The sequence below is a fragment of the Pteropus vampyrus genome, unplaced genomic scaffold, assembly GCF_000151845.1.
Source record: "Pteropus vampyrus isolate Shadow unplaced genomic scaffold, Pvam_2.0 Scaffold570, whole genome shotgun sequence".
In the NCBI taxonomy this organism is placed as follows: Eukaryota; Metazoa; Chordata; class Mammalia; order Chiroptera; family Pteropodidae; genus Pteropus; species Pteropus vampyrus.
The window spans coordinates 338,618-343,786 of record NW_011889351.1 but is presented as its reverse complement, the minus strand read 5'-3'; the positions used below and the strand labels follow the sequence as shown (position 1 = coordinate 343,786).

The following is a 5,169-nucleotide window of genomic DNA, read 5'->3' as shown; positions in this document are numbered from 1 at the left end:
ATTATAGTTTTACCACATATGTTTATATTTCTAATATTTGGATATATCTATGTGCTTAAAAATTAAGAGAAATGGGGCATGCATACAAAATCCTGCATGAGTCTATGTATGTATGCATGTGTGTATGTGTGTGTAAGAAAACAACAATAAAATGAACACTTGTAACTATTACCAGGCCAAGAAAGAACATTATGAAGACCATGTGTACATCTCTCAAACTGCATCTCATTTCTTCATCCCAGAGATGAATATTACCTGGAATTTTGTATTAACCATTTTTTGCAGTCAACTATATATAAAACTCACCATTTGAATCATTTTTAAGTGTACAGTTCAGTGGCATTAAGTATTTTCACATTGCTTTGCAACCATCACCATCATCCATATCCAGAACTTTTTCATCATCCCAGATGAAACTCTGTACTCAGTAATACTAATTCTCCAACCCCTCATGCCCCCAGATCCTGGCAACCACGACTTAACTTTCCTTCTCTATGAATTTGACTACTCTAGGTATTCCGTAAAAATGGAATCATACAATATTTGTCTTTTTGTGATTGGCTTATTTAATTTAGCATAAAGTCTTAGAGTTTGTCCATGTTGTAATATGTGTCAGAATTTTCTTTCTCTTAAAGGCCTAATAATTAATCTGTTGAACGGGAGTGTATTGAATCTGTAGATCAATTTGAGGACACTTGACATTTTATTAATGTGTGTCTTACATTCAATGAACATAGTATAGCCCTCTATTCATTTTAATAGTTTTTAATATCTGTTAATAGTTTTATCATTTTTCCCCGTAGTGGTCTGGCACATATTTTGTTAGATTTATTCCTAGATACTTCATAATTTTGATCTTATTATAAATGATATCTCTTTTTAAAGTACACTTTAGTTGATGTATATGAAGGCCCTTGATTTTTATTTATTGATTTTGCTTCTAATATACTTGCTTGGAAAATTCTCTTATTAATTCAACTAATAATGTAAGTTTTTTTGAGATATCAATGTTAATAGTCATATCATCTACGAATAATGACTGTTTGTTTCTTTCAGTTCAATTTTTATACTTGCTTTTATTCTGATGGTCTCCAGTACAATATTGAAAATCAGCCATCCTTGTTTCCAGTCTTAAAGGAAATGGTTTTTATCACCATTATGTTTGCTAATAGTTTTTTTTTTTTTAAGATTATGAATGTAGGTTCAATTTTGTCAAAGGCTTTCTCCCTTACTCAATATGGTAAATTTCATTACTTGGTTTTCTTTTTTCAAAATATGTTATTATGAAAATTTCTCAATGTACATAAAAGTTTAAAGAATACTACAATGAATACACATATACCTATGACTTAGGTACAAAAATTATTAACATTTTACTATTTTTTCTTTTATCTATGTATCATATATATGTTACATATTTTTTTTCTTAACCATTTGAAGGTAACCTGAAAATATCATGACATACCACACATAAAGTACTTTAGCATTCAGCTCCTAAATATAAAAATATTTTCCTCCAAAAACAATATATTATCACACCTAAAAAAATGAATAATCAATTGATTTTTTACTATTAAATCTGAAAGGCATCCCTGGGGTAAATCCAACTTGGTAATAATGTATTATCCTTTAAACATTGCTGGATTCAGTTTACTAATAGTTGTCTTATGATATTTGCATTTATGTTCATGAGTGAGATTGGTATATAATTTTCCTACCCTGTAAGATTTTGGAATGTTGTTTTGGCATTGTTCTGTATGTGTCCATTAAATTAAGATTGCTAATTGGGCTATTGAAATTTCATAAATCCTTACGGATATTTTTTTTGCCTAAGTAGTTTATTGATCACTTGAGGGTATTACTATCCCCCTTATGATAATGGATTTTCAGTTTCCTCTTCTCGTCTGTTAGTTTTTGCAGGACATTTTAATCATTATATAGTGATCTCTTCATATCTAATCATGTTTTTTTGCTTTCAAGTATATTTTATCTGATACATAGTTCTATCAGCTTTCTTTTACTTAGCATTTATTTGCTTAGTGTGGCTTTTCCATTCTTTTGATTTCAACCTTTCTGTATCTTTATGTTCTCAGTGGGTTTTTGTAAACTGTACAGAGCTGGATTTTTCTTTACTCTGAAGCTCTTTTAACAGCAGCATTTATTGCTTTATACTTATTGCAGTTACGGATATATTATTTTTCTTTTTTTTAGTTATCTATTTGGTTCTCCATTTTTATGCTTATTTTTCCTCCTCTCTTATTTTTGATTGATTACTTTTTATCACTTTAATCCCCCCTCCATTAGTTTAGAAGCTAAATATTCTATTCCTAGACTTTTAGTGATTGATAGAAAAATTTATCAGGCATACTTATCTCATCAAAGTCCAAAGTAAATCATTATTCTTTCGCCTTCTTCCAAATACTGTAAGAACCTTAAAATGCATTATTCCAATCAGCCACCTTCTGAGTTATATGTTCCTGGGTAATGTATTTTAATTCTATCTTGTTAGAGTTTTTGTTGTTGTTTTTTTTATTTCCCCCTATAAAGTTTTTATTATGCACAGAGTGGGAAGGGAGCTCAATCTTTCTGGCAGCTGCTTTTCTCATGATAGCCAGCACAGTGTTAAGTTCTCTTGCTTCCTCTTGGCACAAATACGTGTCTCCACCGTTTTCTTGATGAACTTGAGGGACCACTTGTCCTTGGAAATCTTGAGTAGCTCTATTTAGGGCAAAGCTACACATCACTCGGATCATGTTCGCAGCCATTTGCTGTGATTGATGAGGCTCCCTAGGCCACAGCTATGCCTTGGCTTGTTCACATTCTTGGTCACCTTGGGGTCTTTGTTGAGGACTGTGACCTTGGGATAGCACAGAGCCATGGCTAGACCTGTAGTGCCCTGGGGGCCAGAAGACAGCAGATACCCTCTTATTAGGTTTTTAATGCCATAGAGTGTAATAGTTTTATGTAGTCAATAGTGGATAGATTAGATAAAATAGTCCATATTTGATTAATTATTTTACCACTTTTATCACTCTTCACTCCTTTATCTCATTCTTTCTGTCTGAGATTACTTTCCTTCTGCTTGGAGTTCATACTTTGGAATTTCATTTGGAGAGGGTCTTTGGTAGCAAACATTTTTAGCTTTTATTTGCTTGAAGTTCCTTCTTTTTTATCTTTGTTCTTTACAGATATTTTCAGTGGGTGCAAAATTCTAGGTTATTTTTTTTATCATGTTCCTGATAATTCTTGTATCAGAATAATTCAGATCATTCCTGTAAGTCTTTGTAAATCTGACGCTGATGTCTATGTTTCGGTTTCTCTTGTTTATGGTGCCTCATTTCCTTGGGTTTTGTGATTTTTGTGAGATTATATGTCTTAAAACTTTATCTGTGGTAATCTAGAGAGGCCTGAGATAAAGGTGGGTTCATCTTGAGAAAAAAAATTGCATTTGCTTCTTCCAGTACTTAATAGGCATAGAACCATTTTCATTCGATCCAACTGATATGAATCCAGGCTGCAAACTTGTGTTAGGGCTAGATTTTGGTTACACATTTTCAGGAATTTGTTTCACTTTCACATGGTACTAAGAATCAAGACAAACCATTCTGGTTGCAGAGCCTCCAGGTGGAGGGATTAGATTATTTCTAGATTAGCCTAAAAGTGAGGGCATAGCCTTTAGGGCTTCACTTGTCCCGGAGGTTCTCTAATTAGAATCTCCACTTACCCAGAAACTGGGCTTTGTCTCCTATCCTCAGAGCTCTTTCAGGTCTTGCAAACTGAGAGCTAACTGGTTTGGCAATTCATTTATCTCTCCGGGTTCTTACTGTCATTTGGTTTTGGCTGAATATTCCTTACTTTTATTCATGTTCTTAAAAGAAGATATTTGTAGTATTTTATCCAGAATTTTTAGTTATTTTCAGCAGGAGATCAGGGTGCCTGGGTTCATTATACCAACTGAAATGGAAGTCTGCATTACTTATTTTTTGATTAATCTTAAAGTTTCTCTTATTCTTAAAATTACTCAGGCCTTTAGCATATTGCTTTCTAAACATTTTCCATCTTTTTATGTTATTCTTTCCTCTCAATACCCTGTCCTTTAAGTATGACATACAGTCACTGAATTTTAGCATGTGAAACTGATATCTTTGGCTGATGACGGATTATGTAATGTTAAGCAGAGAAAAAGATTTTAAGGGCAGCTGAGGTCTGCAATGTTCATGCAGTTTTGGATTATTTTTGTCTCTTGTTTTTTCTTACGGTTTCAAATTCAATTTTGAAATACTCCTGAATATCCCTATTGTTTATTTTCCTCGTTAACATTTCTGGTAAACAGAACAGTTTAATGTTTACCAAAGGAACATTTTTAAGGACAGCATGATCACATTGGATGGTCTCCATTTTCGGCGTGTTTGGTTCGGAAGCATATAGTAGACACACTTTGAACATCTGGTTCTCCACGTTTCATCAAATACCATGCTTTATTTTTTATGAATGCACTGATTATTGCAGCAAGAGTCAAGAAAACACAGCAAAGAGAAGAGGAGATGGACTCAACTCTTTCTCCATTTCTCAGCTTGAAAGGTCCTTTCTTTTTCTCACTTTCCTTCTATTTCCTAAAGCCTTCTCTGGCCAGCCTGGAGGAAGCCATCTCTCCTCCCCCTGAGAGCAAATAAAAATTGTAGTCTTCTTTTCTTACTCTCACTATTATCTTCCCAGGTGACCTGCTTGTCTCAGTATTTTCTGGGACATCATGTTCTCCTTTTTTCTCTCCTACCTCTCTGGCCTCTCCTTCTCACCTCCTCAGGTCTATTCTCTTTATCTACTCCTTAACTGCCAATGCTCCTGAAGGCAATGTGAGAGATCGTTTTCTCCTTCAAGCTCTCACCCCCGACCCCTGGCTCCAATCACTCCCTTACATATATCACAAAGATATATCTCCAGGTCAGCCTCCCCATGAGCTCCAGGTCCCACATCCAACTACCTACTGATTCCCTCCACCTGGAAGTCCCATGGGCTTCTCAGCCCAGAATGTCCTGAACTCATTTGTCTACTCCACTCCCCACTTCCACCAATATCTGCTTCTCTTCCTGCCTCTGTTCAACCCAAAACCTGGGAATCGCTCTAAACCCTTTTGTTTTCGTATCCCCTTCTTCTTCTAAGGCTAGCCAG

At 34.6% G+C, this 5,169-nt stretch overlaps 1 pseudogene; it reads right to left on the bottom strand.

Moving 5' to 3' along the window:
* Positions 1 to 2,878, bottom strand: part of LOC111733461 — an 8,675-nt pseudogene extending 5,797 nt beyond the window's left edge.
* Between the last annotated feature and the right edge of the window lie 2,291 nt (positions 2,879 to 5,169).